This window comes from Triticum urartu, chromosome 3A (genome assembly GCF_056163025.1).
Source record: "Triticum urartu cultivar PI428250 chromosome 3A, HENAU_Tu73, whole genome shotgun sequence".
NCBI classification, from domain to species: domain Eukaryota; kingdom Viridiplantae; phylum Streptophyta; class Magnoliopsida; order Poales; family Poaceae; genus Triticum; species Triticum urartu.
In genome coordinates, this window is record NC_141875.1 from 633,916,371 (window position 1) to 633,927,887 (window position 11,517).

Genomic DNA, 11,517 nt, shown 5'->3' on the forward strand with positions numbered 1-11,517 from the left:
TCCCGTAAGTGATCGTGTAGGGATTGACAACCCCTTATCGCGTTGGTTGCGAGGATTTAATTGTTTGTGTAGGTACGAGGGACTCGTGTGTGGCCTCCTACTGGATTGATACCTTGGTTCTCAAAAACTGAGGAAAATACAAAGCTACTTTACTGCACCACCCTTTCCTCAACGCAAGTGCTCAAGAGGTAGCAGCCGACCGCCATGCCACCGAAGAAGTACGTCGCCTCCCGCGCCACGGCAACCGTGACCGCCTCCATCGCCCAACCGAAGCAGAGGAAGCCGAGGGCGCCGCCGTCCAAGCCACCGTGCATGACAAACGCCGAGTGGAGGGCGGAAGTTCAGCGACGGGAGGCTGTCACCGCCGACCGGCGGAAAAGGGCAATCGCCAAGAAGGCCCATGACAACGCGGCACGTGCGGCTGCGGCTGCGGCTTCGACGGACCAAGCCGAGACCGAGGCGACTCACGCGGGGATGATGAATCCACCCGGCAGCCACGCCCAGTACGCGCCCTGGGGCCAGCAAGGCGTCGGCTCTCCGTCGCCACAGCCATGGGGATGCGCGCCCTCGCCGGGCTGCGCCGACGGGGACGCGTACAGTGGGTTCAACCCCAACGTCACCTTCCCCCATGGACACCCGGCCCAGCGCACTCCCTCGCCCGCCTTCGGCGGCGTGCAGTACCCTCCAACAACTACTCGCCGTCCGCCTACGCGTCCTCCCCGACGCCCCTCTCCGCCGTGGCGCGCTGCCCTTCTCGCACCTCGGCGACACCGACGAGACCGAGGCCGACATGGACGACATCATCGCGACAGGCTCGGCCGCGGCCGCCGCGTCTCCCGAGTTCGTTACCCCGGATGACACGGTGGATCTCAGCGGCGGCATGGACAGCGAGCTCGGCTACGTCTATGACGAGGAGGAGGAGGAGCCGGCGATTGTTCCGGCGAGGAGGCGCAAGAAGAAGAAGCGGGCGGCAAGGTCCGGCGAGCCGTGCATCAAGTGGGCATCCAAGAAGGAGGGATGCCTCGCCGAAGCATGAAAAGTCGTCTGCCTCGACCCGACCACCGGCACGAACCAGAGCATCGAGACGTACTGGGAGAGCATCAAGGCCGAGTTCGACGAGCGCAAGCTCGTCAACCCATACTTTAAAGGCGTCTACATGCAGCGCGGGTCGATGGCGATGGCGAACCATTGGGGGCGTATCCAGGGGGCATGCAACAAATGGCATGGGATCGTCGAGGAGGTAGCGGCTTGCCCGAAGAGCGGCGCTAGCGTTGAGGATCAGGTATGGCACGCCGGTCTCCCGCCTCTCTTCGCCGTGTGCGCCCCCCAACTAGTTGTTCCTCCGCGCAGCTGCTGTGCATGTTCGCCATGTATTGGCAGGGCAACAGCGACGCCGAATTCAAGTACCTCCACGTTTACAAGCGCATTGACAAGTGCGAGAAGTGGTCGAAAGTCTGGCGCACCCTCGACAAGGCCAAGGAGACCTACAAGCCGGACGCGCCGACTCCGGGCGCGTCAGAAGGGCGGCCGGACGGCAACAAATGTGCCAAGAAGGGGAAACACGCCGACGCGGCCACCACTCGTGTGCAGGAGTCCATCGAGCACTGCCTCGCCGACGCGTAGGCCCAGGCCGCCCTTCGTGAAGAGAAGACCGAGGCGCGGTGGTCGGCGTTGATGTCGAGCAGCATTGTCAAGCTCGACCTACTCCGGACCAATGTCGCCGCGAAGAAGAGAAACACTGACCCGCCTTTCCTGCTGGGCGGGGCGGACATGCTCCAGAGCAACGACAAGGCGGTCAAGGCGTGGTGCTTGACGGAGCGTGGCCTCATCCTGAACCAGCTTCCCTCGACGACGACGCCCACGCCGACGCCCACGCCTCAGACGGCGCCAAGCCCGAGCGATGATGCCGCCGAGACTCCCCGCAGCACAGAAGCCACGCCGACGCCGCCCAGCACGGAGACCCCGCCAAGCCCGCGCACGCCGACGCCGGAGGCCGACCTTGCCGTCTGATGCGCATGCGCGTCCTTTCTGCTTTTTGTACGCCGAACTTGTGGCCGTTTGATCGCCGGATTTGTGGCGTCTATTTTGTGAGCGGGAATGAGACGCCGTTTGAATTTGCCGCGGCCGGGGGCAACGCCTGGGGGTGTGGCTGGAAGCTAGAACGCCTCCAGAGGCCAATCTAGCGCCGGTTCGCCCCCAAACCGGTTTTTTTCGACGCCCTGGGGGGCTGAACGGCTGGAGATGCTCTGAGTCCCAAGATGTAGAGCGTGCTGGACGAAATAATGGCCTTTTTTTGAATTGTTTGGATTGTTTTCCACATGTTTCATGTGGTGACGAAATAATGGCCTTGACCCGACGAAACTGGGATATTGGGGGTCCGACTCGGCGCCTAGAGTACAAGGCACTCTCCTGGTACAATCTGTTATAGAATCAATCAAATCAAACACTACCATTAGGAAATTAGTAAAGCGACACGATCTCTTGTTAAACAAGGAAAAGATCATGCCGGAAATCAATGGGGCGGATATAAACCGATCCGCCTCAATAATTGTTCATACTATTTTCCTTCGTTTCTACTCGTAGCAATTATTACCTTCCACGGTTATATAAATAAAAGGGTAGCCATATTATTGTTTCTGCTATTACAAGTCAAACAGAACATCCTCTTTCCCATCATCAACTCAACGCCGCCGTTAGCCAAGATGAGGACCGCCCTGCTGTGCGTGACTCTAATCTTGCTCATGCTATCATCATCATCAGGTACGGACTCGTTTGTTCTTACGCCTATAGTACCACATGCTTGGACAACCGATCCGACCACAAATTAGACGTGCGATTCTCTATTAATTAATACTCGTATATAATGATGTTTTTGCAGATGCTAGACCCGGAGAATCTTGCTTTGGAAGATATGTTGGGACGCGTGATCCATGCAATTCCACCAACTGTGACGATTCATGCCGCGTTGAGAACAAGGATGAACCTCTTTGTCAGGGGAGGTGCTCCCAGGTGGCCAAATGCCGTCCAATCGGGTGCCACTGCGACTTCTGCAGGTTCCCTTGATGCACGTAGATTTAAGATAGATAGAAGGGCACGTTTACAATGAATAACGACGCATCAAACTCTACTAGCTCGAAGGTTGTTAAGAACTTGAATTTTGTATTCTAGCAAAAGTTGTGTGAAATTACGAAGTGAGATTTCCTTTTTCTTTTTTGTGATGTTGCATTGCGCATGTGCACGTATGTTTACATGTAATCGTACCAAAACAAATACGTGGTGTTTGGTTCACCGAGTGATAGATGCTAAGCGAATGCGATGAGGCCTTGCTGCAGGGTGGAGGATGAGTCGCGAGAAGAAGGTGGCGGAGCCGACGACCGGGGGGAGGAGGCTGGACAGTTTTTTTTTTTAGCATCAGTACAGACACACGCGCTCATATACACGCGTATACACTCACCCCTATGAACGTACACACGCACACTCTACCCCTATGAGCACCTTCGAAAGACTGAGCCGGCACATCATCTTGAGATTTACGAAGTCACGGTAGGCGCCTCGTCGTCGACGGGAACGTCTTCTCCCATTGAAAACGCATCGCCGGAAATGCTGAAATAAATCCAGGAATAATGCGAGCATCAGGATTTGAACCCTGGTGGGTTGGAGATACCACTGTTCACCTAACCATCTCAACCACAGGTTGATTCGCAGGCTGGACAGCTTTCGTGGCAGATGAATTGGGGTGTAGGGTTTAGGTCAAATCAACGGGATTAATTAAGGAGATCGCTTAATTGGCCGCCCATTACGTATGTGTCTGATCCCCTGTTTCTGTCTCTCTCTCCTTCCTCCCCGTGCACTTCATGGCATGTTTTTCTCCTCGTCAAGGGTGCTAAAATTGCGCTTAGATCTGTTTTCGTTGTCAATCCGGTACCATCACAAGTGTTAGCTGAGCCAAATTCAGCTTTGGCAAAGACATTATGGAAGGGGCGACCTCTTATCAATCCCGAGAGTACCATTTTTCTCTTAAATAAATATATGACGAGTTCTTGTTATAGCCCATAATCTAACAATTTTGCTCCAAAAAGGTAATCTAACAATCAGAGAAAAAAAATGTTGGACAAACTATACATACTATTTGAACAAACTAGTAAATGTGTACGTGCAATGCACGTTGATACCAGATAGGCCAATAATTAAGAGTTAAAATATATATTAATGACATGTTGATATTAGGTAGGATATTTTTTTAGAAAATGTATGATATTAATTGCATGTTAATTACGTGGATAGTGCTATCGTTAATATTTGGTATGCTATTGATTTCACATTAAACATGTTGAGCGCTCGACATAGAAGCAATATAGGTTGTTGGGTGCACATGGTATGATGGCCGAGATTAGTTGGATCTGCCTCTTTGGGTCTTTTTATATTGGTATAGATATGGTGCAATCTTCCAAATGCCTCATATGTTTCTATCAGAACTCTGAACCTTCTGAGCTGACTTGTAAAGTTACCCGTCATGTCTCGCAAATTTTCAGTAGTAATCACTGAACTCTGATATGTCGCTTCCCGGATTTGAAGTAACTTTAGGAACTACTATTGCAATTACACACATAGTTCCTGAAATCTTCGCCTCCTGTATTTGCAGTTTAGGGTAGTCACGCTACATTCGTATTTTTTTTATAGATACCTCAGCAAATGCATGTGAGCATGTTGTGGTAGGTTGTATCTTCTCTTCAACATAGTTTCCAAAATATGCAGCTGTAGCTGACAAAAGTAAACCATTCTGTGTTAATGATTTGTTGTGAAACAATCGCTCATCTCTGTAATATTTACCAGAACTGCATTCGCTTTGTTGGGAATATTACTTGAAATTGCATGCATCTGTCCTGTTAATCACAGGAGTTGGCCAATTTGGATAATGTTGAGCTGATCAAGAATGATGGAAATCCTTTTGGTTCTAAACACTTTCTGTCGAAATCCCCCACTACATATGACAAAGGAGGGATGTTCAAATAGTAGATCAGTAACCAAACACTCACGTTATTCACACTTTTTTTCTTTCTATTTAGTGTTACTCTTACTTTCTATTCATGATACTGTGTGGTTGTTAATTCTTAATTAGCTATATATGCCCGTTGTTTGGTGGTTGGTATGAAACTACAATTTTCCCTTAAAAAATTCACCTCGTTCGAATTTTGCTATCTAGTATTTTCACAGGATGACTCAAAAATTAAAATAACGTTTTATTCTGACACATCATGTTACTGGAAATTTTGACCTTCTAGTTGAACACTATATTACCTAAGTGCGATATTATCACTCACAACTTAAGTACCGTGCTAAGATGCTATGATGTAAGGCATTTTTTCCTTAGTAAGATGTTGCAATTCTCTACATTAATAAACGCAACATATGAGGCCCTAATTTTCCTTAATTTTCTTTTAATACAAAATGACACGAATTTAGGTGTGCATTAACAAAAAAATACGAGGCCCACCAATTATTAATAAAAAATTATATTATTTAAATTTTCTCCACCAAGAGATGAACAAGTCTCGTCAGCTCCTAATTATCAGTACAAAATGACATCTGCCGAATTTGCTCCACCAAAAAGAACATGTCGGATCACTTATGATGCGGTTGGTAATTAAGCTTGGATATGTGTCCTTAATTGATGTTGGTTTCTATATTTTGAAGTACCTTTTCTTGACAACTTTTAGTTTTAAAGAAATAACTAAAGCATCCTATTTTCTTTACTAACCCAATGGTTGAGGTTTAGCATTTGTTCTCTGCGGTGGTTCAACATGGGCTTTGTTAGAGTTATAATATAAGTCATGTACCCCTTTGTATTTATCCCGTTGTATAAGGGGTTTCCTGCATATGTTCCACACCTGTACATGTATATATATATCGGCCTATAGCCTCATGGGAATACAAGTTGCCTATTCCTAACATGGTATTAGAGCTAGGTTAATTTTTTTCGCACGCTGCAACTCGTGCGTTCGATCCCTCCTCTCCAGATCGATCCCTCCTCTCCAGATCGATCCCTCCTCTCCAGATCTTTGCTGCCGCTCCCGATCGAAGCAGAGTGCCTAGCCAGATCGAAGCAGCAGGCCGCAGGGGGCGATCTCCCTCCTCTCTCGATCGGTAATCAAGCTGCCGCTCCCGTTCGCTCTCTGGATCGCAGGACTCCATCGATCTCCCAGCGCTCACTCTCCCGCGGACGCCCGTCGCTTCCAGCCGACTGGTTCCGCTCGTGACCGATCCAGCTGCCAAGATCCTGTAGCCGGGTCCCGATCGACGGGCCGGCCTCGATCTCCCAGCGCTCCCTCTCCCGCGGACGCCCGTCGCTCGCGTCCTCTCCAGCGGACGCCCGATCCAGCGCCGGCCCGATCAGGTCGCTGGTCCTCTCGTTGGTTCTCAAAAAAATGTCTGCTGCATCGGGCTATGTTGCTGTCCCTCGCTGTCCGGTGATCTTTGATGGTACTAACTACACCGAGTTTACTGGCTTCATGCGCATTCACATGCGTGGCATCCGTCTTTGGGGTGTTCTTTCTGGCGAGGTCTGCTGTCCGCCACGTCCAGTTCCTCCGGTGGCCCCTACTCCGCCAACTCCATCGGTTCTTCCTATGGATGCTAATCAGGCCGCCAAGGATGCGGCTAAGGTTGCTGATGAGGCTGCTGATCGTGCTTATGATGAGAGGGTTTTGGCTTATGAGGAGGCTCTTCAGAAGTATCATGGTGCTCTGTCTGTTTACACCCAGTGGCTTGATGATGATGCTCGTGCTGCAGTTGTTCTCACTTCTAGTGTTCTTCCTCAGTTTGCTTCTGAATTTCTGGGTCTTTCTACTGTCTTTGAGATGTGGACCCGTCTTCGTGAGCGCTATCAGCCCTCTGGTGATGCCTTATACCTCTCTGTGATCCGTCAGGAGCATGCTCTTTAGCAGGGTGACTCTTCTGTTGATGACTTCTATGCACAGAGTTCTGCTATCTGGCGCCAGCTTGATTCTCTTCGTAGTGCTGGGTGTCGTACCTGCCCCTGTTGCCAGGCTGTCCAGGCCAATTTGGAGTTTCATCGCGTCTATGAGTTCTTGTCTCGGCTCCGCAAGGAGTTTGAGCCCCGGCGTGCTCAGTTGTTTGCTCGTGGCTGTATTTCTCTCATGGAGGCGCTTTTTGAGATTCGTGCTGAGGAGACTCGCTTACGTGGTGCTGGTTTGCTGGAGGTTCCCTCTGTGCTTGCTACTCGTGCTCCTACGCCACTTGCTCCACCGACCCCTTCTCGCTCGACTGCTCCGCCGCTCTTGCCCACTCCTTCTGGAGGCTCAGGTCGCCCCCGTCCACATTGCGCTTATTGCAACAATGATGGTCATCTTGAGTCTCAGTGCTACACGAAGAAGAAACACCTGCGCAAGGCTCGATCATCATCTTCCGGGACTTCGTCATCTACCTCGACAGCTTCAGCCATTACTTTGACTGAGCAGGATATTCTGAGACTTAAGCGTCTGCTCGCGGCTTCAGGTTCTTCCTCGACGGGTACTGCCGGTTCTGTGACTGATGCTTCCCGCACTGAGCAATCACCCTCTACACAGTCAGGTACATCCCCCTGGGTTCTGGACTCTGGAGCTTCTTTTCATATGTCTTCTCATTCTTCCACTTTGTCCTCTCTTCGATCACTGGATTCTCCTATTCATGTCTTCACTGCTGATGGTACTCCACTTTCTGTTGCTAGTAGAGGCAATCTTACTACTCCTTCTTATTCTGTTCCTGATGTTGCTCATGTTCCTCGACTTACCATGAATTTGTTTTCTGCTGGTCAACTTACGGATTCTGGTTGTCGCGTCATCCTTGACGTTGACTCTTGTTCTGTCCAGGACCGTCACACGCACACTCTGGTTGGGGCTGGCCCTCGCCGCCGTGATTCTCAGGGTCTTTGGGAGTTGGATTGGCTTCATGTTCCTTCTGCTGCCACCACCATCGCCAGTTCTTCTGCTTCTGTCGCCTCCGTCACTGGTTCTTTCCAGCAGTGGCATCATCGACTTGGTCATCTGTGTGGTTCTCGGTTGTCTTCTTTAGTTCGTCGAGGCCTTCTGGGGTCTGTCTCAGGAGATGTCTCTTTAGAGTGTCAGGGTTGTCGTCTTGGCAAGCAGATTCAGTTACCATATTCACATAGTGAGTCAGTGTCTAAGCGTCCTTTCGATTTAGTCCATTCTGATGTATGGGGTCCGGCCCCTTTCTCTTCGAAAGGTGGTCATAAATACTATATTATTTTCATAGATGATTTCTCTCGTTACACATGGCTTTATTTCATGACTTCTCGTTCTGAGGTGTTGTCTATTTATAAGCGTTTTGCTGCCATGGTTCATACTCAGTTCTCTTCACCCATTCGTGTTTTTCGTGCTGACTCCGCTGGCGAGTATATCTCTAAGATGTTGCGTGGTGTTCTTGCTGAGCACGGGACTCTCTCTCAATTCTCTTGTCCTGGTGCTCATGCTCAGAATGGCGTGGCTGAGCGAAAGCATCGACATCTTCTTGAGACGGCTCGTGAATTGATGATTGTTGCCTCTCTCCCGCCTCATTTTTGGGCTGAGCCCGTCTCCACATCCACCTATCTTATCAATATACAGCCTTCTGCTGCTCTACAGGGTGGTGTTCCTTTCGAGCGACTTTTTGATCGTTCTCCCGATTATTCGATGCTTCGCTCGTTTGGTTGTGTTTGCTATGTTCTTCTTGCCCCTCGCGAACGCACCAAACTGACCGCTCAGTCTGTTGAGTGTGTCTTCTTAGGCTACAGTGATGAGCATAAGGGCTATCGTTGTTGGGATCCTATTGGTCGTCGGATGCGTATCTCTCGAGATGTGACTTTTGAAGAGTCTCGTCCCTTCTACCCACGCCCATCTTCCTCAACTTTTTCAGTGCAGGATATCTCTTTCCTCACTTTTCCTGACTCACCTATCACCCCCGCCGAGACTGTACCTCTCCGTTCCACTTCCTCTCCTTCTCCACATCTAGTTGATTTGCAGCCACCATCCTCCCCGGTCTCCTCGCCTAGCATGTCACCGGGTTCTCCACCTTCATCTCCGGTGACTTCCTCCCCGGTCTCCTCTCCCAGCCTGTCACCGGATTCTCCACCTTCATCTCCGGTGACTTCTTCGTCGCCACCCCCTGATTCTACTTTGCCGATCCCTCCTTCTATTATTCCATCTTTTTCTCAGCATTACACTCGTCGTCCACGACCAGTCGATGCCTCTATGGATGGGTCGTCATCTTCCTCTCAGCCTACTTATGGCTTGCGTTCTCGTCCTCGTCCGCCTGTTGATCGCTTTGGATTTCCCACCGCTGGTGCTGCTGTTCTTGAGCCGACTTCTTACCGTCAGGCTGTTGTTCATCCTGAATGGAAGTTTGCGATGGCAGAGGAGATTGCTGCTCTTGAACGCACTGGTACCTGGGATCTTGTTTCTCTTCCTCCCGGAGTCCGTCCGATCACTTGTAAGTGGGTCTACAAGGTTAAGACTCGCTCCGATGGTTCTCTTGAGCATCACAAAGCTCGTCTTGTGGCTCGTGGTTTTCAGCAGGAGCATGGTCGTGATTATGACGAGACTTTTGCTCCTGTGGCTCATATGACCACTGTTCGTACACTTCTTGTCGTTGCCTCTGCACGCCACTGGTCTATATCTCAGCTTGATGTTAAGAATGCCTTTCTTAATGGTGAGCTGCATGAGGAGGTGTACATGCAGCCACCACCTGGGTATTCTGTTCCTGCTGGCATGGTATGTCGTCTTCGTCGCTCTCTCTATGGCCTTAAGCAAGCCCCCCGCGCCTGGTTTGAGCGCTTTGCCTCTGTGATCACTGCTGCTGGTTTTTTAGCAAGTGCTCATGATCCAGCATTGTTTATTCACCTTTCTCCTCGTGGTCGGACTCTTCTTCTTCTTTATGTTGATGACATGATCATCACGGGGGATGACCCCGAGTATATTGCCTTTGTAAAGGCCCGTCTTAGTGAGCAGTTTCTTATGTCTGATCTTGGACCTCTTCGCTACTTTCTTGGGATTGAAGTCTCTTCTACCTCTGATGGCTTTTTTATATCCCAGGAAAAGTATATCCATGATCTTCTTGCTCGTGCTGCTCTTACTGACGAGCGCGTTGTTGAGACTCCTATGGAGCTCAATGTTCACCTCCGTGCTACTGATGGTGATCCTCTCCCTGACCCGACGCGTTATCGTCATCTTGTTGGCAGTCTTGTCTATCTAGCTGTCACTCGTCCGGACATCTCTTATCCGGTTCATATTCTGAGTCAGTTTGTCTCTGCCCCCACCTCGGTTCACTATAGTCATCTCCTTCGTGTTCTTCGATATCTTCGAGGCACGATCTCTCACCGTCTATTCTTTCCTCGCTCCAGTTCTTTACAGCTCCAGGCCTATTCGGATGCTACGTGGGCTAGTGATCCTTCCGATCGCCGTTCACTTTCTGCTTACTGTGTTTTTCTTGGTGGTTCTCTCATTGCCTGGAAGACGAAGAAACAGCTTGCAGTTTCCCGTTCGAGTGCCGAGGCTGAGTTGCGAGCAATGGCTCTTTTGACGGCAGAGGTAACTTGGTTACGGTGGTTACTTCAGGATTTTGGTGTTTCTGTCACTACACCGACTCTGCTTTTATCTGACAGTACAGGTGCTATCAGCATTGCACGCGATCCTGTGAAGCATGAGCTCACCAAGCATATTGGTGTTGATGCTTTTTATGTGCGCGCTGCTGTGCAGGATCAGGTTATTGCTCTTCAGTATGTGCCTTCCGAGTTACAGTTGGCGGATTTCCTGACGAAGGCTCAGACTAGAGCACAACATGGCTTTTATCTCTCCAAACTCAGTGTTGTTCATCCACCATGAGTTTGAGGGGGGTGTTAGAGTTATAATATAAGTCATGTACCCCTTTGTATTTATCCCGTTGTATAAGGGGTTTCCTGCATATGTTCCACACCTGTACATGTATATATATATCGGCCTATGGCCTCATGGGAATACAAGTTGCCTATTCCTAACAGGCTTCACTGTACATTGCATTCTGTAAAACAAGAAAGCTCTGTGAGTTTGTTCTCTATTACATGTAAGAGCACATTCTCTTCTCTTCTTATTTTTTTCCTGTTTTCTGTGTTTCTTTGTATTTTCTCTACGTTTATTATTTTAACCCTTTAGATTAGATGACTTTGTTATTGTAAATGTGAAAATTAGTAGGAGACTGCAAAAGAATTGGTAGATTCTGTATATATCTGTTGGGTATGCTGCAGCGGTTTGTTTTCCTCGCATTTCCTTGATGTCTTTACTATGCTATTTTGCTTTTGAGTGTTGATGCTGTTTGGCGATTTAGCATGTTTTCTTGGGTCCATGGCATATGATATTTGTTTATAATGACATGAGTGATTTGCAAATATATCGATCTCTAATGCATACATGAATACGTTCTTGCGATAAGTTACAAGTGTTACCAGTTGTGTCATGACCTTTGCAAACAATAAGCACAAGAGTAATTGAA

At 49.3% G+C, this 11,517-nt stretch overlaps 1 pseudogene; it reads left to right on the top strand.

The window, feature by feature from the left end:
* The first annotated feature begins 1,359 nt into the window (after positions 1 to 1,359).
* LOC147980947 (uncharacterized) lies at positions 1,360 to 2,010 on the top strand (annotated as a pseudogene).
* The last annotated feature ends 9,507 nt before the right edge of the window (positions 2,011 to 11,517 follow it).